The sequence below is a fragment of the Scyliorhinus torazame genome, chromosome 18 (assembly GCF_047496885.1).
Source record: "Scyliorhinus torazame isolate Kashiwa2021f chromosome 18, sScyTor2.1, whole genome shotgun sequence".
Taxonomy (NCBI): Eukaryota; Metazoa; Chordata; class Chondrichthyes; order Carcharhiniformes; family Scyliorhinidae; genus Scyliorhinus; species Scyliorhinus torazame.
The window spans coordinates 58704835-58732014 of NC_092724.1; the positions used below are offsets into that span (position 1 = coordinate 58704835).

The window sequence follows — 27180 nt, forward strand, 5'->3', positions numbered from 1 at the left end:
TAGTGAGGAGGTGCCGCGCGAACACTTCGTTCACGGGCCTCGCGAACTGTCTCTTTAGAATCGTGACCGCTGCTTCGTACGTGACTGCGTCCTCTATCATACCCGAGATTCGGTGGCTCACCCGGGCGTGGAGGAGGCGCAGCTTGAGGGCATCGGAGGGAGGCATTTCAGAGGAGTCGAGATAGGCCTCAAAACAGCAGAGCCAGTGGGAGAAGATTTCCTTAGCGTCGAGTTCCAGTTTATCAGGCTTCAGAGCGGCTTCGATCGTGATGTTCTTTGATAATAAATTGAGGTACTATCAATTCACTACAAGACGATGAGAACAAGTGAACATAGGTTTTATTATCCAAGAACTTGCCTGCCTGTAACAATGAGTGCCGCCCACAGGCGGCAGGTCTATATACCGCCCTGAGGGGGCGGAACCAGAGGCGGAGCTCACCAAGGTTCCAGTACAATACCTGGAAGGGATAAGTATACACCGCAGGGCAAGAGTTATAGCTGGGGGAAGGGAAATTATGATGCCATTAGACGTGACTTGGGGGGGATAAGGTGGAGAAGTAGGCTGCAAGTTTTGGACACACTGGATAAGTGGAGCTTGTTCAAGGATCAGCTATTGCGTGTTCTTGATAAGTATGTACCGGTCAGGCAGGGAGGAAGGTGCCGAGCGAGGGAACCGTGGTTTACCAAAGAAGTGGAATCTCTTGTTAAGAGGAAGAAGGAGGCCTATGTGAAGATGAGGTGTGAAGTTTCAGTTGGGGCGATGGATAGTTACAAGGTAGCGAGGAAGGATCTAAAGAGAGAGCTAAGACGAGCAAGGAGGGGACATGAGAAGTATTTGGCAGGAAGGATCAAGGAAAACCCAAAAGCTTTCTATAAGTATGTCAGGAATAAGCGAATGACTAGGGACAGAGTAGGACCAGTCAAGGACAGGGATGGGAAGTTGTGTGTAGAGTCTGAAGAGATAGGCGAGATACTAAATGAATATTTTTCGTCAGTATTCACTCAGGAAAAAGATAATGTTGTGGAGGAGAATGCTGAGCTCCAGGTAAATAGATTAGATGGCATTGAGGTAAGTAGGGAAGAGGTGTTGGCAATTCTGGACAGGCTGAAAATAGATAAGTCCCCGGGGCCTGATGGGATTTATCCTAGGATTCTCTGGGAGGCCAGGGAAGAGATTGCTGGACCATTGGCTTTGATTTTTATGTCATCATTGGATACAGGAATAGTGCCAGAGGACTGGAGGATAGCAAATGTGGTCCCTTTGTTCAAAAAGGGGAGCAGAGACAACCCCGGCAACTATAGACCGGTGAGCCTCACGTCTGTAGTGGGTAAAGTCTTGGAGGGCATTATAAGAGACAAGATTTATAATCATCTAGATAGGAATAATATGATCAGGGATAGTCAGCATGGCTTTGTGAAGGGTAGGTCATGCCTCACAAACCTTATCGAGTTCTTTGAGAAGGTGACTGAACAGGTAGACGAGGGTAGAGCAGTTGATGTGGTGTATATGGATTTCAGCAAAGCGTTTGATAAGGTTCCCCACGGTAGGCTATTGCAGAAAATACGGAGGCTGGGGATTGAGGGTGATTTAGAGATGTGGATCAGAAATTGGCTAGCTGAAAGAAGACAGAGGGTGGTGGTTGATGGGAAATGTTCAGAATGGAGTTCTGTCACAAGTGGAGTACCACAAGGATCTGTTCTGGGGCCGTTGCTGTTTGTCATTTTTATCAATGACCTAGAGGAAGGCGCAGAAGGGTGGGTGAGTAAATTTGCAGACGATACTAAAGTCGGTGGTGTTGTCGATAGTGAGGAAGGAAGTAGCAGGTTACAGAGGGATATAGATAAGCTGCAGAGCTGGGCTGAGAGGTGGCAAATGGAGTTTAATGTAGAGAAGTGTGAGGTGATTCACTTTGGAAGGAAAAACAGGAATGTGGAATATGTGGCTAATGGAAAAGTTCTTGAAAGTGTGGATGAGCAGAGGGATCTAGGTGTCCATGTACATAGATCCCTGAAAGTTGCCACCCAGGTTGATAGGGTGGTGAAGAAGGCCTATGGAGTGTTGGCCTTTATTGGTAGAGGGATTGAGTTCCGGAGTCAGGAGGTCATGTTGCAGCTGTACAGAACTCTGGTACGGCCGCATTTGGAGTATTGCGTACAGTTCTGGTCACCGCATTATAGGAAGGACGTGGAGGCTTTGGAACGGGTGCAGAGGAGATTTACCAGGATGTTGCCTGGTATGGAGGGAAAATCTTATGAGGAAAGGCTGATGGACTTGAGGTTGTTTTCGTTAGAGAGAAGAAGGTTAAGAGGAGACTTAATAGAGGCATACAAAATGATCAGAGGGTTAGATAGGGTGGACAGTGAGAGCCTTCTCCCGCGGATGGAAATGGCTAGCACGAGGGGACATAGCCTTAAACTGAGGGGTAATAGATATAGGACAGAGGTCAGGGGTAGGTTCTTTACGCAAAGAGTAGTGAGGCCGTGGAATGCCCTACCTGCTACAGTAGTGAACTCGCCAACATTAAGGGCATTTAAAAGTTTATTGGATAAACATATGGATGATAATGGTATAGTGTAGGTTAGATGGCTTTTGTTTCGGTGCAACATCGTGGGCCGAAGGGCCTGTACTGCGCTGTATTGTTCTATGTTCTATGTTCTATATTACCATTCCCTGGCCATGGGCCACACAAACTCAAAAGAGCTTTATAACTTAAAGTGGTCCCTAGTTGCTAAGCAACAACCTAGTCTTTCCTTAATACTTGTTTACTTTTATGTTATAACTCTTTAATCACAATGCAGGCACAGTTTGAAATTAAACCAAAATCTCCTTACATGAAAGTTCCTTTGTTTAAAATGAATGTAATTAAAGTTTTCACCCTTATGCAGAAATACACAATTACACTCATTTAAATCTATACCTTGTTACTAATACCCAAAAATACAAATATAAATGATTTAAAACCACCTTTGTTTTCTGACAATGGCAAAGATAAAAATAAATGTGTTTGATAAGTTCACCATTAAAGAGAAATGGTTGCAAGGTGATCAAGGCTGGGAACTGAATATTCAAGCATATTGACTTTTCCAAAGAGAATATGGTAACGGTTAATAAAGGATGATATCAGTGCAACAGTGAGAAATGATCTTGGCTCAGAAGATCACTTTGTAGAATCTGTTTGGGCAGAGATGAGAAATTGCAAGGAAAGGAAGTCTCTGGCGGCTGTAGTTTCTCTGCTCCCTAAAATTAGCTACACTGTAGAACAGAGTCTATAGGGGCTTAAGAGAAAGGAAGCCAATAATTGTGGGCAATTTTAACTTGTGATTGGACAAATCAAATCAAAAGTAACCTGGAGGATGAGTTAATAAGAATGTACTCAGGGCAGTTTCTTAGAACAATATGTTCTGGAATCAACCAGGTAACAGGCTATTTTAGACTGAGTAATGCGTAATGAGATAGGATTGATTAATGATCCCATAACAAAGGATCCTCTCGATAAGAATGATGTAACATAGAATTTCATTTTCAATTTGAGGGTGAGAAATGTTGGTCTGAAACTAGACACTTACCTTTCTAATTAATTGCCTTAATTTTATGAAGACAGAGTTGACTAAAGTAGATTTGGGGGATAGGTTAAAAGGTAAGACAGTAGATACGCTGTGATGCAGATTTTAAGGAAATAGTTCATTGTGCTCTCTTTTCCTTAAGACAGAAAGCCTCTGAGGAGGATGAATTATCCGTGGTTAACTAAAAAATGTATCAATTTGCTAGAAAAGATGTACAAAGCTGCAAAGATTTGTTGTAGCCCGGAAGATTGGGGAAATTTGAGAAACTAGCAAAGGACAACTAAAAACAATGAGGAAGAAATTGGAGTCTGAGAGTAAACTAGGAAGAAATATAAAAATGGACAATAAGAGCTTCTGCTGTCTTCATGGTGGAAGACACAAAAAGCATCCCAAGAATTGTAAAAATTCAGGAGGCAAAATGAAGTGAAGACTGTAAAACCATCATAATCACACAAAGAAAAGGTAATAGGAAAACTAATGAGTCTAAAGGTTGACAAATCCCTCGGACCTGATGGCCTGCATACAATTGTCTTAAAAAAGTGGCTGCAGAGATGGTGGATGCATCGATTGTAATCTTCCAAAATTCCCTAGGTTCTGAAAGGTCCCAGCAGATTGGAAAACCGCAAATGTATCCAAGAAAGGAGGGAGACATAAAGGAGGAAATTGTAGGCCAGTTAGTCTAATACCTGTCATTGGGTAAAACGCTGGAATCCATTATTAGTGGCGGAATGTATAGAAAGTGGAGTTGAGTCCATGATTAGATCAGTCATATTCTTATACAATAGTGGAACAGGCTTGAGGGATCGAAAGGCCTACTCCTGCTCCTATTTCTTGTGTTCTCTGGATATCAATGAACGGGTTATTAATCAAAATAGACCAGGGAAATTCCCCTTGTATTGTTGCCAATGTCTTTTCCTCAATCAATACCTAATAACATTTTATTTCATTAGTGCATTTTATTCCATTTCTACTTGTGGAATTTTGCTGTATGTCAATTACCACTTTCTACATTTACACCAGTCGCCTCTCCAATAAGTGTTTGTTTGGCTGAAAAGTGCTTTGATGCAACCTTCTATATTAGCACTTGATGAAGGAAACTCCTAGGCCACTGTACTTGACAGGGCACACAACCATGTCCATATTTCAAACGCTTCTGCTCTCACCCCTCACCAGGATCATGATGCAGTTCTTATCCTCACCTTCCAACCCACCAGCCTTTGCATTCAAAAACAAATCCTGCTCCAGCATGATTCATCACCAAACACTTTAGGGTGCGATTCTCCACTCCCGCGCCGAAGTGCCCACGCCGTCCTGAACGCCGTCGAGGTTTACGACGGAGGGAAACGGCCCCGATCTCGACCGATTCAGGGCCCGAAAATGGGCTAGGATCAGGGCTGCGAGAACCTCGGGGGTGGGGCGTGTCGCGAAGGCCGCGTCGTCACCGCGCGACGCCCGAATGACGCGGCGCTGCGTCATAAATGGCGCGATCCGCACACAGAGGTCCCGGAGGAGAAGAGAGGAGATGGCTGAGCCCCGAAGAGCCGCACCGAGGTTCCGGGACACGGACTGGACACCCTGGTGGATGAGGTGGAACAGAGAAGGGACACCCTCTGCCCAAGACGTGGGTATCGCCAGCCATCCAGCGCGGTGAGGCGCGGCTGGCGGGAGGTGGGCAGCGCAGTCAGTGCTGTGGGGCAGACCCCCCCGGACGGGGGAGCAGTGCCGCAAGCAGCTGCACGACCTCACCCGGGCTGCCAGGATAAGTGTCATGAGGGTGCCCCCAGGCCCCCCCCCCCCCCCCCCCCCCCCCCGGGCACGGGGTGGGATGGGGGTCAGAGGGGGTTGGGAGTGTTGGGGAGGACTGGGGCATCAGGAGCAATGCTGGTGGGGGGCCAGGGGGGTTGGGAGTGTTGGGGGGGATTGGGGCATCAGGGGCGGTGCTGGGGGGGGGGACCAGGGGTGGTTGTGAGTGTTGGGGGGGACTGGGGCATCAGGGGCGATGTTGGGGGGGGTCAGGGGGGTTTGGGGGGGTCACGGTGCCCAACTATCTACTCGACCCACATGAGCCCCGGGAACCCCCCTGGAGCGAAGCCATGGCGTGCTGTCTCCTGAACCAGCAACAATGTTGTCTATATCTGCATGCCCTGATGATACCCGCCGAATGGTGATGCTTTATCCCCCCCCCTGCCCCAGGACAAGACAGCGCACAACCAGCGTGAGCGCATGAGAACGGCATGGGGGTTCCCCTGTCCTGCACCCCCTAACCGTTCACGAGCAGAGGGCCCTGGACCTCGCTGGGGGATCCGCCACCCGGGAGGTCGCGCCATGCCAGGTCGGAGGCGCAGAAGCAAGTGAGAGAACCCTGCATGTCCTCTCCACCCCCAACCCGTCATCGCCCCCCTCACACTCTGGCCACTGCACCCCCGATCCCATCCCCCCTCACACTCTGGCCATTGCACCCCCGATCCCCTCCCCCCTCACACTGTGCACCCACCACCACCATACACCCGGGCCACCGGGCCTAACGAACCCCGAATCGTTTATGTTCCCCAGGGTTACCCGCCGAACCTTCAGGGACGTCTCGCCCAGGAAGCAGCGCAACATCGCCAACCGCAACTGCACCCAGGAACGCACGCCAGAGGTTGGCAGTCGGTCGGACAGGAGGGCAGGCCTCTCAGTCTGGGACGCAGGACCGGGACGCTCAGATGACCGGGACAGACATTAGTGAGGGGCACAGGGTGGACAGTCATGCCGAAGCCCACATCACGGCCACACACACGCTGGATCGAACTGGAGGTCAAGACGACATGGCCCGCATGGAGCTTGCGCCGGGCCATGAGGGGGACCAGTACACACCAGACTTCCTGACGGATGATGACCTCGAGCTTGCGGCACTGCTGTCTCCCACACCGTTCACCATCGCAGAGACACCCACCTCGGTTGGGCATATAAGTGATGAGGCTCCCGGGTCTCTGTCTGGTGCGCACCCCACAGCCGAACCGGTACAGCAGGTGGAGTTTGGAGCAGCCAAGGGGCTGGACGGTCGGAGGGCAGCCGAGGCCCAGCAACCAGCTGCCACCCAGACGGTTCCCGGGTTCCTGGATGTAATTGACCCACCCGGACAACCGATGCATGTGGACACCCAGGGACTGAATAACGGAATGAGGGTCATCTTCCATGACCTGCACACGCAGCTGGAGGAGTCTATCCACGTCCAGGAGCAGGGAGTGGTGCCGCTCATCGCAGCCACCCAGGCCGACACCGCACGGGTGGCGTCCGCGGTGGAGGCAATGGGTGAAAGGGTTTCGGCCATGGGTCACGTTCTGCAAGGCGTTGGGCTTACCGTGCACGCGTCATCCATGGCCCGGGAGAGGGCTGCCCTCTCACAGGCAGCCATCTCACAGAGCCAACAGGACATTGCCGCCGCTCTCGGAGCCCTGGCTGAGTCTCACCATGCCATCGCCCGGTCCTAGCAAGCGATGGCACTGTCCCAGCAGTCGGTCGCGGAGAGCATTGACCGCCTGGCGCACGTGATGGATGGCATCGCGCATTCACAGGTCGAGATCGCACAGACCTTGGCAGGAATGTGGCACTCCCTGTGCTCCGTCTCGGCGAACATTCGGACCGTGGTCGATACCGCTGCAGGCCTCCAGGACTGGCAGTGCCAAGTGTCGGTGGTGCGACGGGGCATGTCTCTGAGCGCATCTCCGTCCCACAGTGAGGCCCGGGGGCCACCGGGCTCCCCGAGGGAGGAGGAGGTTCTGGGGCCCATCAAGGGAATTCCCGGTACACTTGGCCTCCCCCCGTTCCGTCCCTGGCGAATCTGGTGGGGAGCGGGCAGGTCAGGGTGGCACCACGCCATCCAGCACGCCTACCGAGTAGCCTGGCCCATCGAAGCCGGGCCGCCCCAGGAAACGTGTGCCGACGGGGAGCCATGTCGAAGGGCGTGATTCACAGCAGTCCACCTCCACTCCTGCTGTACCATCTGGGAACACCTAGACGTAGTGGTAGGGCCCGTAAGGCAAAGTCATTAGGCACGTAAGAAGTTGACACGGGTGCAGGGCACAGTCTAGTTGTAGTGGGTAGGGCACCTATGTTAACCACACGAATAAACGCACTGTTAAATTTGACTTGTAAGTCTGTGTGCTATGTCTAGTGCCAGGGGGCTCGGGAGGGTGCCCGATTGGCGTCGTGGTATACGAGCCGTTCAAGGTCTGTTCCGGATGTGCTGACCCTTTCCCCTCCTGCCCCCCATAATTGGAGACCGTTGTCCTCGGTACACCGACGCCAGCTACCCCATGGGCATGTGGTGAAATATCCGTCACGAAGGCTGTGACCACCGGAGTGCATGGTTCAGCTATAGCCATGAGTCAGACCTCGGCTGGCGAATCTGAGCACACAGCTCATCGCAGAGTGGGCTGTCATCATTCAACATGGCACTGTTCACACCCGCTTACCCAATCATCAATGTTGTGCAATCCCCTAGTGCCGCAGTGGTAAAGTGATGTGGAATTGTTGCCGTGAACGCGGTGCGGTGGGGGTGGGGTGGGGGGGGGGGGGGGGGTGGTGGGGGGGGGGGGGGGGGGGGTGCTGTGTGGTGCCCGTGTACAGGAGTGACAATGCAAGTGGCAGTGTTCAGCGAATCCCACCCCCACAGTGCGTGAACCGTGCGGCCACCAACGCATCGCGTGCCCGCTGTCCGCGGCGGTGCTGTCGCGCAGCCTGGGCAGTGTCTGCGTCCTGCGGCCCTTCCCTCCACCCTGATGCGCACCATCATCCTCATCCTCCGCATCCTCCTCTTCCCCATCCCCCTCATTTGCGTTGGCTCTGGTGCTGTCGGGTTCTCCCTCCGACTCCTCCACCACATCATCTCCCCTCTGCATGGCAATGTTGTGCAGCGCACAGCAGACCACAACTATGCGACCGACCCTGTCGGGCCAGTGCTGCAGGGCCCCTCCGGAGCGGTCCAGGCATCTGAAGCGCATCTTCAGCAGCCCGAAGCACCGCTCCACCACACCCCTGGTTGCAGCATGTGCCTCGTTGTATAGGCTCTCCGCGTTGGTGTGAGGCCTCCGTATTGGCGTCAGCAGCCATGACCTCAATGGATAGCCCTTGTCGCCCAGCAACCAGCCCCTCAGCCGGGGGGGGCATCCATCGAACATTGTGGGGATGAACGACTGTGCCAGAATGTAGGCGTCATGCACACTCCTGGCGTACCTTGCACACACATGCATGTGGGGGTCGCACACCACCTGAATGTTCATGGAGTATGCGCCCTTTCTGTTCATGAACACTTCCCTGTTGTCTGCAGGCGGGCGCATGGGGACGTGCACACCATCGATGACACCCTGGACCATCGGTATCCCGGCCACCTTGGCGAATCCATGTGCCCGGGCTTCCTGCTGTGCTCGGTCCTCAGGGAATTTAATGTACCTGTCCGCGATGGCGTACAAGGCGTCGGTCACGGCCCGGATGCACCTGTGGACTGATGCCTGTGATATCCCGGAGAGGTCCCCGCTCGGCGCCTGGAAGGAACCGGTCGCATAGAAATTTAGGGCCACCGTCACCTTGACGGAGACTGGTATCGCGTGTCCTCTTCCCATTCCACGTGGTGCGAGGTGCGCCACGAGCTGGCATATATGTGCGACCGTCTCCCTGCTGAACCGTAGTCTCCTCCTGCATGTGATGTCCATTAGGGCCTCGAACGACATTCTGTCATGGTACACCCTCGGCCTTGCTGGACGCCTGTGGCGCCCTGGCACCACCATCAGTGGATCCTCCTGCTCCACCTGCTCCTCCTGCTCCTCCTCCTCCTCCTCCTCCCCAAGCCCTTCCTCTGTATTCCTAGCCGTCTGGCGGTCAATGTTCCCCTCTGCATCCCCCTGTACATTCGGGTCCTGAGCGCCTGCGGCCTGCGTGTCGACGACGGGCCACTCCGCGGCCATCCCCTCTGCTGCACCGGCAACCGCTGCATCTGCAGCCACTGTGGGCCGTCCGACTCTACGCTGCCTGTTGGCTAACTCCAGAGCTGCGGCTCCAACCTCGGCAGTAAACATCGCTGCCTGGTTGGCATACATGGTGACCTGCAGGAGGGTGGTGGGGGGCAGAGAAACTACATGTTACACGGAGGTTCTTCCACACCTCAGCAGCCGGGTTGCATGGGATACCTGTGTCCCGGTGGCCTGGTCACGCTGCAGACACGCAGCCAGCTTAACACCTGGTCACTGTCTGCGCCCAATGGTCAGTTCACACCGTACTGCTCACCAGTGTGCCACTCGCCTGTGCCCATCAGCCACACGCAACCTGCGGCCGTGTCCTTGTCACCGTCCTGCCATATCAAGGCAGCTGACCTGTGGCACTCGCGGATGGACGATACCATCCACACTCTCCCTCACCCCCCTCCCACCTGCACACCCCTCCCTCATCCCCCCTCCCACCTGCACACTCTCCCACCGCCCCCGCCCCACCTGCACACACTCCCACACCCCCCCTCCCACCTGCACACTCTCCCACCCCCCCACCTGCACGCTCTCCCACTCCCCCCCCCCCCCACCCCCTGCACACTCTCCCACCGCCCCCGCCCCACCTGCACACACTCCCACACCCCTCCCTCCCACCTGCGCACTCTCCCGCACCCCCCCCTTTGGCCGCAGCCTCCTCGGGTAAGCCGACCCGGTCTCCAGGAGCTGCGGAACAGTCCGCTCACCTCCTCCCTGCTCAGCGTCAGCCAGCACGACTGGCTGACGACTTTAAAAAGCAGGTGTGAACCGCAACGGCGTGAACTTGGGGCACGCCGTCGGGACTTCTGCCCATCCGGGCCTGAGAATAGCAGGGGTGCCGGAGATTCGCCATTTTGGGTGTCCCCGGTGATTCTCCAGCCTGAGCTGCGCGGAACTCGACGGGGCCGTTCTCGCCGCTTGGGAGAATCGCGAGAGGGCGTCGGACCGGCGTCGCGGGAAAATTTGCCGGCCCAGGCGATTCTCCCAACCGGCGCGGGAGTGGAGAATCGCGCCCATTATCCCCATAACCCTCCTTTTCAGCAATCTGAAGGGACTGTTCCCTCCATGATACCCTTAGCCACTCCTCAGTTATTCCCTCCCTGTACCTTCTCAGTTAATTTCAGGAGAGGAAACATGTATACTTTTACCTCTCTTCTCACAATCAAATTTCCAAAGCCAGCCCTCCAAGTATAATAGTTTGTTCTTCTTCCGATTTAAGATACTGTAATTACTGTTTGGGGAGGATGGATCGCAAGCTCCCGCCCTGGAAATTACATAAGCATGAGCAGACGTGCTTCACACTGACCCTTCCCACAGCCATATCATGAGGACTGAGGTCCTGCCCTCTGAAGCTCCAGCATTCCTGGCAGTGCCAGGAAGGAGTCAGTGGGCGCAGCTAGGACTGCAGAAGGAAAAGATGATAAAGGCCCATGGATCCTTGAAACAGGCACCTCTGGGATCCTGGGCTGGGAGTTTTTGGTAAGGTAAAGGGGTGAGGGGGTGGGTTTAAGGGAGGGTGTAGGCAGGCAGGAAGGGGGTGTTCCACCTGGGGGGGGGGGGGGGGGGTATTGGTGGCGACCTGTTGGGAGCACATGAAATTCAGTCCCATGTCGTCTGCTCTACAATTTTGGCTGGACATATTCTGGGAGACGTTGACTGAAGTGACATAATGGAAAGCTGGTGGCACGGTGCGCACTTGCAAATAGTGACAGGTTCCTAGGGGATCTCTGTGCTAAATAACAGGCTAGATGTCAACTGGTAAATAAAAGTAAGCAAATCTGATGGACTCCTGAGGACTCCTCTGGATTTTCAATGGTTCAGGAGTCACAGTTTCAAAAGTTAAGAAATGGTGGCCAATAGAATGAAAAGGCAAGCAACTGGAGAAACATTATATAACTCAACCAGACTGAAATTATTTAATTTGAACTGCTTCAGGTTACTGGAAACGTCTACATGAAGTGTACTAAACACATGTGCCACTCGTTTTAAAAACTTATCAAGATCAATTTTTAATAAAAGCTTCATTCATGGGATGCGGTGTCTAAAATGTAGCTTAAAAAGACTGGAAAAACAGTAATATCTGGAGGAAACATGAGTGTTTTGACATTTTCGCATAAGAGGCTCCAACCCAAATGTCTTTTTAATCAAGTAAAACAAGCTGCTTTTCAATGCCTGCATTGGATTTAGAAGTCGAAACTTGATCACTAGTTAGCTGGAAGCTTTAACTGACCTACTGCCACTTGCATACAGCTGCTTTGAATCTCCGCAGCCCCCACTTACAGCCCCTGAAATATCTCCCTGCTTAAAGAAGTTAACAAGAGAAGTGCACATTACTCTACGGATAAGCCCCCACACTTGGTTTTGGGCTGTCATGGGTAAAGAAGGACACAATTCATGCCTGTAAACCTCCAGCTCCAGCTGCTCCCTGGGGCATTTAAAAGCCCTGGGTTGGAGCTGTTGCAGCCACGAAGAGCCGCCCCATTATAATGGTCTTGGAGGGAATGCAATGCAAATTCACCACAATGATATCAGGGCTTGGACGATTAAATTATGAGAATGGGTTGCATGACATGGGAATACCATTCAAGTTCCGAGGTGATTTTAGGGGAAACGGATTAATTGCTCAATGCATTTGATAGGATAAATTCAAGGAAATGATTTCCTCTGGCGAAACCCAGAAACCAGGGGACCTAATCTAAGTCACCGCCCTCCACCCCACCATAAAAACTATCTCTCTCTATGTTTTTAAAAACCTACATCTTTAATTCAGCTTTTAATCATCTCTCCTATTCCTTATTTGGTTTGATGTCAATTACATCACACCTGTGGGGTTTTTTGGTTAAATGCCAGTCACTAAAATCCGAGCTAGATCATTCAAGGAAATCTGGAAAGTCTCTGTCCCAGAAAGCTGTGGCTGCTGGGACGACTGGACCTGTTTAAAAGCTCTATTTTGGTTGAATAAGCGCGCTGCAGGATTGTGGAGCTGCGGCGAGTAAATTGAGTGAAGGTGCAGAGCAACCGTGAGAGTGGGGGAGCAGGCTTGAGGAGCTGGGTGGCCCACTACTGCCTCTACCCTTATCTGGCAGTGGGATGCCTGGGTGTCAACAGTCTGCAGGCCCATGTGGTTGCCCCCTTGCACAGATTCCACAGTGGAACAAGCCGGCATGGAAAGCGTTAATCCGATCTTGTCCTCGGATTGACGCTATTTGTGTGAATGTTGTTTTCACCTTTCAGCTGCGACATTGAAAAGCTGAATAGCTTTTTATGTGCTGAGGGAGCAGCTGTGTCCTGTATATTAGGAAATGGGTGAAACAATAGCACCTAGTAAGGGACTCATTACAGTGAATCAGAGTGCAGCACAGTATCATCCATATTATGCAGGAGCACTTGTTATTCATTGAATGTTCTTCATTTAGAATAGAAAAATGATTATTCGTCAGTCAGGATTTATATGTTGACTAGGTTTATAAAATTTGGCTGGGTGAAATCTACTCTCCTATTAATTTTACTCTTGCATAAATAATCTTCCCTACATATTCAGAAGAAAAGCAAACTGTGGAAAATATTTCCTACCGTCACCTTTCTAAACCACTGGCCAAAGTTTCAACCACTGTAACCCTGCCCTCTGAATCTAAATTTCAATGCCCCACTGCCTTAACTTTCAGCTTACAATAGGCACAGACATCAAGAAAAAGTGATGGTCTCTGCCAGATTCAACCCTATTTAGAGGTTTTCACTGCCGAAAGTTGGAACAAAGATGATCAGGTGGTGACTACAGAAACTCTTCAGTTAAAATACAGTTTGTAACATCCTAACCCGGGGGGCATTATTCGAAGGATAAAGCATCCGAGCCCCTCAATTAGTTTTCAGCCTGTGAAACACCATTCTGAAGTAGAACCATCTGAATATAAAAGGAATGAGTTACACTGCATTTTTGGGTCAACGCTGGCTGAACTTTAAATCTCTAATCTCTCTCTATTGTGTACATGGTAGTCGCTTTCCTAACAATAAATTAATGGCCATAAGATTAATGAGGAGAGGAGAGGATCGCTGATCTTTCAACTACTGAGGCCAGAGGGACTGGGGCTAATAGTTGTTATCCAGCTTGAAGCTGAACAGAGTTAAGGGCTTGCACCTGTCACCTTCCTGCTCTGAAGTCGAGCACATTATGGTGTGTGGTAACCTGGCATGGCCTGGTCTTAGGCCAAATTAAATTGGGGATCTTAAATTAAAGAATTGGACACTTTAAATCAAACTGCAGTCAACCTCAGGCAGGTTGATGAGAATTCAGACTTACCAAAGTCAAATATATAACCAAAGACAAACTACCAGGACATATCTGGGCCTGCCTTGTTAATCGCTCATTAGGAGACAATCAGTTATCTTGATTTGGACCAATTTGTTATGGGTCACCCGGATCAAGCCAGACTTTCTGGCACCCAGAGTTCCTGCCGTTACCTTGTATAGCAACAGGTTACGTGCAAGCAACATCACCTGAGATGGACACCTGAGGCCGGGCCCCGGTATCCTGTCAAGCGGATATCAGGAAACCCATTGAGTGTTGGGACCCCCTTGTCGTGTTAACCACCCTGGAGTAACATGGACTGCAACTGGATGCAGTTGTACTTGAAAGTAGGCTCCAAACTTTGATGTTGGTTCAATACGCTTTATTGAACTTGTTAAGCAGTGCACACAGTTCGCTGTGGGTTTGGCACTCTACTAATCTAAGCGTGCTTACTATAACTAACTAGACCAGACTAGCTCTGAGCCACGTGTAGAAGGTGCTAACTGATATATGCACCCCGACTGTCACTACAGTTGTCACCAGTGGAAAGAGGTAGTGTTGATGCCTCGTGTGTTTTATAGTGGGAGACCACCTTCTAGTGTTCTCCCTGGTAATTGGTTGTGTTCTGTCCTGTGTGTTGTTTGGCTGTCCTGGGTGTCTGTCACTGCCTGTTTGTATCTCTATGTGCATGAGTGCATATCATGACACCTCTCCCAAGACGTCATTGGCCTGAAGTCAGAAGTTTCTGGAAAGGCGCGAAGGGAGGGAATAAAGGTTGACACCCAAGACACACCGTAACGAAAATTCGACGTAGGAGTGACCTTGACCATCCAGAAGACTGACCAGAGAAGGAAAAAGGTACCAGTGGGATCCACCTTCACAGTGACATACCTGAGAGTCTCAGACAATCGGACCCACGGCTCAATCCAAACCATCTTTGTGGGTAGTATATAGTATCTTGGGGATCTTTAGTATTTGTTTTGGGTTAATTTAAGGGTTAATATTGTTGTTGTTAAATAAAATTGATTTCATTTTATACTTGCGTTGTCCTTTGTTCTCCTCACTTCTAAAAACAGCTGGGTAAAAGTCTGATAAAAATACTGATCAAAGTATCTGAGACTTTACAGATACAACACATGCTTCAACACAATAATGTGAGGCTGCCGTGTAGTCAGAAGTCCTCCCTTTAGATGAAATGTGAAGCTTTCTGTTCTGGTGATTAAAGCGAATTACTGCTAACACTGGAATCCGAAACAAAAACAGAAAATGCTGGACCACCTTAGCAGGTCTGACAGCATCTGTGGAGAGAGAACAGAGCTAATGTTCGACGTAGAGGTATCCAGACTCGAAACGTTAGCTCTCCCTCCACAGACGCTGCCAGGCTTGCTGAGATTGTCTAGCGTTCTCTGTTTGTGTTTCTGTTCTGGTGGTTCAGGTGAACATTAAAAGATCAAAAGCACATTTGAATCACAGAATTGTTAGAATGCGGAGGGAAGCCATTTGGTCCATCGTGTCTGCACCGGATCTCCAAATGAGAATCATGATTTAATGCCATTTCCCTGCCCGTCCCTCTGTCCATTGCTTCCATTCAAATAATTATCTGATGTCCTCTTGAATGCCTCGGTTGAACCTGCCTCCACCACACATCCAGGAGGTGCATTCCAGACCCAAACCACTCGCTGTGTGAAAAGGATTTTTCTCACATCACATTTGCTTCTTTTGCAAATCACCATAAACCTTTTATCCTCTCGTTCTTGATCCTTTTTACGAGTGGCAACAGTTTCTCCCTATCTACTCTGTCCGACCCCCTCATAATTTTGAACACCTCCATTAAATCTCCTTTCAACCTCGTTCTGTCCAGGAAAACAATCCCAATCTCTCCAATCTGTCCTCATACCTGAAGTTTCACATCCCTGGAACCATTCTTGTAAATCTCTTCTGTGCTCTCTCCAATGCGTCTACATTCTTCCTATAGTATGGCACCAGCACTGAGCATAATATTCCAGTTGAGGTCAACTAACGTCTTGTATAACGTATCCTCCTTGCTCTTGTACTCTATGCCCCTATTCATAAAACCCAGGATATTATTTGCATTATTAACTGCTCTGTACCTGTCCTGCCACCTTCAATGATCTATGCACATATAAATCCAGGTCCCACTGCTTCTGCACCCCTTTGAGAAACTTGCCTCTTATTTTATGTCATCTATCCATGGTTTTCCTATCAAAATGCATCACAACACTTCTCCGCATTAAACTTTATCTGCCACCTATCTACCCACTCCACCAACTTGTATATGTCCTCAATTATGAGGTGGGGAGGGGGGGGGGGTGGTGCTGGTCCTTCAACGTACTGGGGATGAAGGCTTCCCAACTCTGAGGAAGGAGCTACGTTCCAAAAACTCGTGATTCCAAAGACACCTGTTGGTCTTTAACCTGTTGTCAGACTTCTTAATGTTACTTAATGAGTGTGGAAATATGAGCCCCAAATCGTTTGTCTTCCCCAAAATTACCCTGAATCTGTTTTGCACCAAAATATTGAAAATATTTTTCACAGCAAGCTTTTATTTATGATCCTATTTATTCAGCTGTGGTTGAAATCTTCGACTCTGATAAAAGGAAATATTCCATTTGAGTTGTTCCACTCATTTTTAAAGTTAGTCAGCAAAATGTGGAACACCTTCACTGAGGAAGGAGCAATGGAAAGATGATGTAAAATCCTGACAAACGGGATTAACAAATTAAAACTTATTAAAGTAAAAAAACGATATACATGGGACACGATTTAATGGCTGTAAGCGCGATGAAGCTGTTAAATCATGGGAGGTCAAAATCGAGAACCGCGCCAGCACCGATCAGTTTGCGATCTAACCGGCCTGCTCCCAATATCGAAACCAGGAACCCGCCATAGCGTGGCAAGAAACTAATAATCAACACTTAAGCCCAATCTCTATACAATTAATAGAAGCGACCCCCTACCTAACGGACTCCTGTGATCTAACAGCTTCCACAGCAAGTGGTCACTCGGGCGCCGATTAATATTCATTTTTAAAAGTGTGAAGCTGGCGGAAGGGCAGCTGCGGGGACCCAAGGAGGAGAGGAGCCATCTTCACTCACAGGCAAATAGCCTGGGGGTGCTGCCCCGGTGCTCGGAGGAAGGGTGGGCCACCGGTGGGCCAGCCTCGGTCGGGGTGGACCGCCATCGGGTGGTGGGGGATTGCGGATAATAGGGCGGTCACCATCCAGAGCCTGGACTAGGCTTGGGGGGGGGGGGGGTGCAGGCGATGGCTGTCTCAGCACCCGTGAGTCCACCATGCCAACCCCTCTACCCTGTGATCCCGTGGGGCAACCCCCGATCGCCCTGCCTCATCGACCACCCACTGACCGTGGAGACTTCTGGCCGTGCCGCTGAAGGCTATAGGTAATTGGCAATTGGCAATTGTAGTTAAGCGACCATTTCATAGGGTGGCACGATGTGCAGTGGTTAACACTGCTGCATCAAGGCAAAGAGTTCATTCCCGGCCCTGGGTCACTGTCCGTGTGGAATTTGCACATTCTCCCCGTCTCTGCGTGGGTCTCACCCCCACAACCCAAAGATGGAGGATTGGTAGGATAGGAGGATTGGCCACGCTAAATTGCCCCTTAATTGGAAAAAAATAATTGTGTACTCTAAATTTTAAAAAAAGTGAGCACTTCACACATCCAAGTGGATAGGCATGCCATGTAGCATGTGGGGGTTATTGCCTAGTACCCCAATCAGACTGTGATGCCTGGACACTGTGCCTGAACACTGCAGGAAGCAACACCATGGACGCAGCAGCCAACATCCAAACACCCAGGTGCTGGGCCCAGCACCGGGCACTTTTCCACGACTAGAGGATCGGTGTGTGCACCAGGGAGGGAACCAGCGTCCAGTCCAGGTAATGTTACATGCAGGTGAAGAGTCTGGGATCTGGTGAACAGAGGCCCCACCCTGCGGCTGGGGTGCCTGGGCAGGGTGTGCCGGTTGGGGGTCGGCGGGAGCAATGGGAGTCTGAAAACAGTCACTACTGTCACCGAGGTGTGTGTCTCTGCGCTGGTGGAGGATGGGGATGAAAGCTGTGCCACGATAACGGTGGCATACTCGGAGCTCTGCTCCGAGGTGTTCTCTTGGGATGAGAGGGGGGTGCACCCCGTGTGGGCCAGCGCCGGCGGCTGCAGGTCCTGCAGGAGATTGGACATGTGGTCAGTGGGAGGGATGGGTCAGTCTGCATGCCATTAACAACTCACATCTGACAGGTCATCTTGGTGGGGGCTGGTGGATCCTCACCTCTGCACCATGCGGCGGCCTGTACGGTGGTCACTGCTCTGTCCTCGGCCATCCCTGCGAAATTCAGGGCCCGTTCCTCTTTGGGGGTGAGGACTCTGATGTCTGGCACCCCACCGCCCATCTGGGCCCTTCCCATCAGTTGTGGGCCAACTTCTCCTGCAGGGACACAGAGGGGCATTGTTAGCTACATGTATGTTTCATCGCAGGTAGATGGTGCTCGGGGGTTGGGGGAGGTTGCTTGTAGAAATGGGCCATATGGGGGGGTTGGGGAGCATGGGGGAGAATTGGGAGTATGGGGGATGTGGAGTATGGGGTTGCGTATGGAGGGTGGGGAGTTTTGGGGTTGCTTCAGGGGGGCGACTGCTAGACATGGGTGTACTGGGGCATGGAACGGTACTGGGTGGGGGCAGTGCCAGGCGGATTATCTTGGGGGGGGGGGAGTTGGGGGTGCGGTCCAAACACACCCGAGCGGCCCAGTGGATGTTGTTGGCCTTGAGGCACTGGGTGCCTGTCCTCCTGGTGATGCTCCCCGAGTTGACTGCCACTGCCATTTCCTCCCAGGCGGCACAGGCTGTCCTGTGGCTGACCCTCCGAGACCCTCGGGGGAACAGCGCACCCCGTCTGGCCTCTACCACGTCCAGTACTCTGTCTATGTCGGCATCCCCGAATCGTGGTGCTGGTTGTCTCGGTGGCATGGCTGTGAGCTGAGTGGGGTTGGCTGTGCATAGAACATAGAACATAGAACATAGAACATAGAACAATACAGCGCAGTACAGGCCCTTCGGCCCACGATGTTGCACCGAAACAAAAGCCATCTAACCTACACTATGCCATTATCATCCATATGTTTATCCAATAAACTTTTAAATGCCCTCAATGTTGGCGAGTTCACTACTGTAGCAGGTAGGGCATTCCACGGCCTCACTACTCTTTGCGTAAAGAACCTACCTCTGACCTCTGTCCTATATCTATTACCCCTCAGTTTAAAGCTATGTCCCCTCGTGCCAGCCATTTCCATCCGCGGGAGAAGGCTCTCACTGTCCACCCTATCCAACCCCCTGATCAGGATCGGTTTAAGCGCTACTCCCCCTTGTTTTCAGGGGGGAGGGGCACAGTCCTGGCAAACCAGCCGGCGGAACCATGATTTGTGGCGAGATGCCCGTGGGGCCTCGTTAAGTGGGCCAATTAACGTTTTATCGTGGTGACGGGCTCGAGGAAGTTCATGGCAGTTTCCGCTCACTACCACACTTAGAAACGTTTTGGTTAAATCGCGTCCATAGAGTTACATAAAAGCTCCTTGATCCAAGATTCCTAAACCCTAACTGACTGGGAAACTTGTGCTCTGGCCCCATTGGCCAATTGGGTCACATCCCCCCCCCCCCCTCCAGGATGTCGCTCAAAGGAGTACACTGCCACAGAAGAATAGAAGGACTTGAAAATATGCAACACCTGGGTACACTTTAAACCTCTAAGCTCTCTCTAACCATATGCATAGCTTGAATCATATCTGGTGAAACAATCGTTGCATATCAGAGCTGACACCAATTTTGAACATGAGATCCCATACGAAGAGATTACTTGATCTGTTAATCCTTTGAGGTGAGGAATGTTCTCTTAATACTGCTATGCCCCGGAATTTTCTGGCCATTCACTGTCAGCAGGACTCTTTGGCCCCACTTGCAGCGCACCCCGACCTGCGGGTTTCCCGGTGGGGTGGAGTGGCTTCAATGGCTATTCCCATTGACAGCAGCGGGAGCAGAGAATCCTGCCACCAGCGAACGATGTGCCGCTCCCGATGCCAAGAAACACGCAGATGGAGAATCCTGGTGGCAGTCTGGAATCTAAATTATGCCCTCATGCTCTTGAATAAAACGCAAATGCACAATCATCTATCACCAAAACAAAAGGGTGAGCAACTGAATCAGGCTGACTATTCAGAGCAAATGTTTGTGGGCTTTGGTGTTTCCTTTAGTTAATTTACAGTTTTTGATGTTTGCAAAAGGCCAGTCTTCTAACAATGTTGCGGCTTGCAACACTCGCATCCTAGCCCGGGGACCTGTGGAGATACTGGTGCAGGTCCCAACTGCGGGGTTTAAACTTCTGCCATGCATCTCCTATTGGGTGAGCCTCCACCCACTCAATATGGGAATTTGTATTCCCCCTCAGTACCCTGCAGGGAGGAGGTCTCTAATGCCTCTTCACGATTGGTCTGAGGTCCCTCCAGGGTGGAATGAGATCTGGAGGTGTGAACCGGATTGGCGATCTTTACTTCCTACGAGAATGCCGAAGAGTTACCAATGCAGATTCCTCCTTCGTACCTACTACACTCAGAACACCTGCATCCAGCTCAGAACCTGAGTCCTCTTCATCAAGGATGCAGACACTGGGTTCTTTACAACCGGTAGCCCAGCAATGGCGGTGACCACCTCTGTGTCCGTTAATGAGGCTTGTAAGGGGACAGCTTCCCTACTTCTAAGGTGGTCCAGGTGTCTTCTCAAGACCTTATCCTAAACCTTCATTTTGTATGAGAGAGGTCCCGTTTTCTGAAATATGACTCCGGGGACCCAACTGGAGCCATCTCCGAAGTTCCTTACACAGACTAGGTCACCTGTCTTGAATATTGTTGGATTCTTTTGTGTCCAGGTCTTGATTTGTTTTCCAGGCACTGGTAATGTCTCTAAAACATTCAGGGTCATCATGACCTCTTCCAATTGGCAAGGGAGCCAGGCTTGTGGGAGGCGACTCAAGGCATCAGCATTAGGTATTCACGTTCTTGGACAGTGCTCTCAGAGATATTCATAAGCTACAAGTAACAGAGCCCAATGCTGTCTGGGTGGAGGCAATAGAAGTACTGGTCCTCCTTCTCAATTTTCGAGTACCTCCACCCGGTGCCTGAGAGAGTCCTGGATGCGTAGGCGATGGGCAACCTTGGTCATGATGATACGGTTTAATTGCATTGCCTCTTCTTCTGAGAGTGGATATACCTGCATGGTATGAGCCTGTGCTAGTCTTGGCTTCTTCCCTGAGTAGCACATATATTGCCTATTCCGATAGCTTTGCCTTAGTTGTGTCCTTTTGCAATGTCTACAATAGTCCCTCGTCTGACATATGCAACCTTCTGGAGCGGGTTCCCTAGCATCCCTAGGATTGACATGAAATTTCCTAGACTGACTGGGTACACCAGCTGAGCTCTGATTTATCAATTTATCATTTGAGGCATAGATTACAAAAGCAGGGAGGTCATGTTGGAGTTGAATAGAACTTTGATGAGGCCACAGCTGGAGTACTGTGTGCAGTTCATGCCGCCACATTATGATTGCACTGGATGGGATGCAGAAGCAATTCACCAGGATGTTGCCTGGAATGGAACATTTAAGTTATGAAGAGAATTTGGATAGGCTTGGGTTGTTTTTGCTGGAGCAGAGAAGACTGAGGGGGCGACCTGATCAAGGTGTACAAGATTATGAGGGGCTGGACATGGTAGATAGGGAGCAGCTGTTCCCCTTAGTTGAAGGGTCGGACACGAGGGGACACAAGTTCAAGGTGAGGAACAGTAAGTTTAGGAGGGTTTTGAGGAAAAACCTTTTTACCCAGAGCGGGGTGACGGTCCGGAATGCACTGCCTGGGAGGGTGGTAGAGGTGGGTTGCCTCACATCCTTTAAAATGTACCTGGATGAGCACTTGGCACATAATAATATTCAAGGCTATGGGCCAAGTGCTGGCAGATGGGATTAGGTAGGCAGGTCAGGTGTTTTAATGCGCGGTGCAGACTCAATGAAGCGAATGGCCTCTTCGGCACTATTATTCTGTGATTCTGTGATGGGCGATTCACACAGGCACTTCAACCGAGGAATAGACGCTTTTACATAAGTCCTCTCCCCTAACCGGAGGACCTTACTCTCAGGTGTCCCTTGTATCTCCTGAACCTCTTTTTCTGTATTCTCCAGGGATAAGGCTATCACGATGGCTTTTTTTAGATCCAGATTGGGCTCTGCCATTAACATTTTTTGAGTTGACACATTGTTTATGCTGCACACCAATCTGTCTCGCAATACCTCAGTCAAGGTGGGGCCGAATTCACAATGTTCTGCCAGTTTCTGCAACCTGGTTAAAAATTCTGAGAAGGGTTCCCCAGGGTCCTCCCTGCCATATTAAAGCAGTATCTCTGGAGGATGATAGAGGTCTTCGGGTTATAGTGACCTTGCACCAGGTCTGAGAGCTTGTCAAAAGTATTTGAGTCAGGGGCATCTGGGTAGGTCAGCCTTTTTATCACATTGAATGTCGGTAACCACATGCTGTCAGCAGGATCACTTTCTGCTTCTTATCTTCCACAATGTTATTAGCCCTGCAGAAGTAATGCATGTACTCTGTGTATTGGGCCCAGCTGTCTCCATTAACGTCATAAGGTTCGAGTTTACCCGACGGAGAAGCTGCTTGCATTCAACTCTGAAGGCTGCTCAGAAAATCCTGTTTTTACTCTTTGTCACCAATGTAATAACTTCACCAAGGCCAGTCATCGAACAATAATTCCCTTTATTAAAGCAACAAAAAGGATTGCAGCCATGGTGTGCAACACTTGCATCCCAGCCCGGGGACCTACAGAGATGCCACTCCGGGTCAGAACTGCAGGTTCTAAAATACCACCAGGCATCTCCTATTGGGTGAGCCTCCTGATGTGTTGGGTGTTCTGGATCACATACAGGTCACCAACACTTGAAATAGTGCAACACTATTTTATTGAATCATTAACTGTTTAAACATACTCAGACTGTGGGTTGAATACGACACTAGCTTTAACTAAAGACCCTTGCCTTGTCCTAACCAGTTGATGCACTCAGTACATGGTGAATGTCTGTGTTACAGGCTGTGAGCTCTGTCCTCCTGCAACTCGAATGAGCGGGAAGTCTGATGCCCCCTGTCTTTATAGTGCGTGTGCTCTCACTGGTGATTGGCTGCGGTGTTGTGTGTGTTGATTGGTCCCACTGTGTGTCCATCAGTGTGTGTCTGCACCATGATCTACTGGTGTATATTATGACATCCCCCCTTTTATAAAAAATGTACCTGTGTGGCAATAAATAGTGTATGGTGAATGTTCCTGACTACGTGTGTGCAAAATATTTACAGGACTATGTACATGAAAACTAAGCTATTTACATGGGAAGGTGCCTGGTGCAGAAAAAACAGGAAGTCACAAGAATAACGAGATGAACACTATATGCAAACCACTTGAACGATTAAATGGAAGAACAGAACAAATCAGAAAGTCCATAAATTCACAAATTAAGTCTCTGAGATGGGCAACGAATTCTGGTTGACCACCTCAAGGGTGGGTCGGGAGCCGCTGGCTGAGGAGCGGGCTGGACTGCGCCAGAGTGAGGAGGATGCAGAGTAACCGGAATCTCTGCATTGTCCTGGTCAGAGTCAACAGGAGGGCATGGCAATGGTGGAGGGTCACGTAGCGAGCGTGGAACGAGACAAAGGGGACGTCGATTGCAGCGCAGAATGGAGTCATCCGGTAGATGAACCAGGAACGAGCGGGGGGCCACCTGCCGAAGAACCACAGCGGTTGCAGACCAACCACCATCCGGAAGATGGATGCGGACATTGTCATCTGGAGCCAGAGCAGGGAGATCAGCTGCACGGGAGTCATGAGCCGCCTTGTGCTGTGCACGAGACAGCTGCATTCATTGAAGGACCGGAACGTGGTCGAGGTCTGGGGCATGAATGGATGGCACCGTCGTCCTCAGGGTGCGACCCATGAGCAGCTGGGCTGTTTACCAGCTGTAAGTCGTATCGCCAGAGCTTGAGAAGAGGTGAGGCGTCATGTCGTTCAAGTCTTCCTGTATTATAGTGACGAGCGGGCGATGGTCGGTCTCAACGCTGAATTGAGGAAGGCCGTACACATAATTGTGAAACTTGATGACACTGGTCAGAAGGCCCAGGCACTCCTTTTCTATCTGCGCGTAGCGCTGTTCCGTGGGGGTCATGGCGCGTGACGCATATGCAACGGGGGCCCATGATGAGGCCACATCGCGTTGCAAGAGCACTGCCCCAATGCCGGATTGGCTGGCATCGGTCGAAATTTTGGTCACTTTTTCTGGATCAAAGAAAGCTAAGACCAGGGCCGTGGTGAGTTTGGTTTTGAGTTCTCTCCATTCACGCTCGTGGGCAGGAAGCCATTGGAAGTCTGTCATCTTCCTGACCAGGTTCCTGAGAGCCATGGTATGAGAGGCAGGGTTAGGGATGAACTTCCCTAAAAAGTTGACCATGCCCAGAAATCGGAGGACCGTCTTCTTGTCCTCTGGCGTTTTCATGGCTGTGATAGCAGCCACCTTGTCCGCATCCGGCCGCACCCCCAACTGGGAGATGTGGTCCCCTAGGAACTTGAGTTCCGTCTGACCCAACGAGCATTTGGCTCTGTTGAGGCGTAGGCCCTGCTCACATATGCGTTTCAACACGCGCTGGAGGCGACTGACATGCTCCTGGTGGACCAAATGATTATGTCATCGACATAGACGCGAACACCTTCAATGCCTTCCATCATTTGTTCCATGATCCTGTGGAACACTTCTGAAGCAGATATGATCCCAAACGGCATCCTATTGTAACAATATCTTCCAAAGGGGTGTTAAAGGTACACAGTTTCCTGCTGGATTTGTCGAGCTGGATTTGCCAGAATCCTTTCGAGGCGTCGAGTTTGGTGAAGAGCTTGGCGCGAGCCATCTCGCATGTGATCTCTTCGCACGTGGGAATTGGATAATGCTCCCTCATGATATTGCGATTCAGATCCTTGGGATCAATGCAAATTCTCAGCTCGCCGGAAGGCCTTTTTACACACACCATGGAACTGACCCAGTCGGTTGGTTCCGTAACTCTGGAGATCACTCCTTGGTCCTGGAGGTCCTGCAACTGCTGCTTGAGGCGGTCCTTAAGGGGTGCTGGGACCCTGCGAGGTTCATGCACCACAGGCGTGGCGTTCTGTTTGAGTAGGATCTTGTAAGTATATTGGAGCGTGCCCACGTCTTCGAAGATGTCACGGTGCTGTTTGACGATGGCGTCGAGTTGCGCCCTGAAGTCAGCGTCCTGGAAGCCAGACGTGTCATCAGGAGAGAGAGAGTGAATTCTCTGAACTAGGTTCAACAGCTTGTATGCCTGTGTGCCAAGCAGGGAGTCTTTCGAGGAGCCCACGATCTCGAAAGGAAGGATGGCTTTGCGTGACTTGTGCGTCACTTCAAGTTGGCACGAGCCGCTAGCAGGAATGATGTTGCCATTATAATCCAATAGCTGTCAGGCTGATGGAAGGATGGCTGGCTTGACATGAAGGCTTTGGAAGTCAGACCACGCCATGAGATTGGCGGAGGTACCAGTGTCCAGCGGAATCGTATTTGGGACCAGTTGACCGTCAGGGTGGCACACCACTCATCGTCTGGATCGATGCTGTATACCGACAGCGGTTGGTGTCTTTGCTTTGGGGACAGCCTGTTTTTCATTAAGACACCGACTCGAAAAGGTGCCTTCAGGTCCTCGGTGTCACTGCTGTGTGGGAGGTCCGCATCGGACTCGGTAACCGTGGGTTGAATTGCCCGAACATTCCTGCGAGGCTGGCTGAAGCGATATGAAGTGGCAGGCTGAGCTGCTCGGCAGAAGGCCGCATAGTGGCCAAGTCTGCCACATCATAGACATTGTCGAGATTTTGCGGGGCATTGCCGCTTTAAATGGGCGGAGCCACAGTTGCCGAAAGTAGTGATGTCCACACATTCGCTGCGCCACCGCGCATGCGCGGTGCGGTCGTGCGTGGTGCGCGCCTGCGCATTACGTTCCTCCACGTCGCCATCCCCTCGTTTGGTGCGCACAAGCGCGGGTGTCTGCAAAAAGCGCGCAAAAACAGGCTGAGGTCCTGGAGGTGCTCAATCACTTGGCCCCGTTCCGCCTCGTGGGGACCTTGCCGTGCCATTTCAGCCGCTTGTATATGGGAATACCGACTCGTGGTGTTTTCATGCAAGACACAGGTCTCGATGGCGGTCGCTAGGGTGAGTTGCTTTACTTTGAGGAGCTGCTGGCGTAGGGGGTCCGACTGAACACCAAAGACGATCTGGTCGCATATCATGGAGTCGGAGGTGGGCCCGTAGCTGCAAGACTGCGCAAGGATGTGGAGGTGCGTGAGAAAGGATTGTAAAAGTTTATCCTTACCCTGCAAACGCTACTGGAACACGTAGCGCTCAAAACTTTCATTCGCCTCTACGCTGCAGTGAGTGTCAAACATGAGGAGGACCGTCTTGAACTTCGTTTTATCTTCATCTGCAAAGGTGAGAGAGCTGAAAATGTGGCTGGCATGGTCCCCGGCCGTGGAGAGGAGAAGAGCAATCTTTCTGGTATCCGAGGCGCCCTCCCTCTCCGTGGCTTTGAGGAAGAGCTGGAAGCGCTGTTTGAAAATCTTCCAGTTGGCCCCGAGGTTGCCGGCGATGCGGAGCGGCAGCGGCGGGCTGATGTTGTCCATGTTGCAGGATGACGGAATGCTGGCAGAAGGCAGATCACTTGCAGGTAGGTCTAAGAAGTGCTAACATCCCTCAACTCCTGGTATCATGATGTGTTGGGTGTTCTGGATCACATGCAGGTCACCAACACTTGAAATAGTGCAACACTATTTTATTGAATCATTAACTGTTTAAACATACTCAGACTGTGGGTTGAATACGATACTAGCTTTAACTAAAGACCTTTGCCTTGTCCTAACCAGTCGATGCACTCAGCACATGGTGAATGTCTGTGTTACAGGCTGTGAGCTCTGTCCTCCTAGCTAGGTGCAACTCGAATTTGTGGGACGTCTGATGCCCCCTGTCTTTATAGTGCGTGTGCTCTAACTGGTGATTGGCGGCGGTGTTGTGTGTGTTGATTGGTCCCACTGTGTGTCCATCAGTGTGTGTCTGCACTATGATATACTGGTGTATTTTATTACACCTCCACCCACTCAATAGGGAATTCATATTCCACAAGGCCCACAGGGAGATCTATCAATGATCCCTT

General features: G+C 50.9%; 1 long non-coding RNA gene across 7 annotated transcripts in view; it reads left to right on the plus strand.

The window, feature by feature from the left end:
• LOC140395232 (uncharacterized) overlaps positions 1–27180 on the plus strand; it is a 132595-nt gene that overhangs the window by 44827 nt on the left and 60588 nt on the right. Inside the window, exon 5 of one of the 7 annotated variants that reach the window (XR_011936135.1) lies at positions 14542–14706. The exons of the other annotated variants lie outside the window; for them this stretch is intronic. This is a non-coding gene — a long non-coding RNA (uncharacterized lncRNA). The remainder of the gene's footprint in view (positions 1–14541; positions 14707–27180) is intronic. 7 annotated transcript variants of the gene reach the window in all.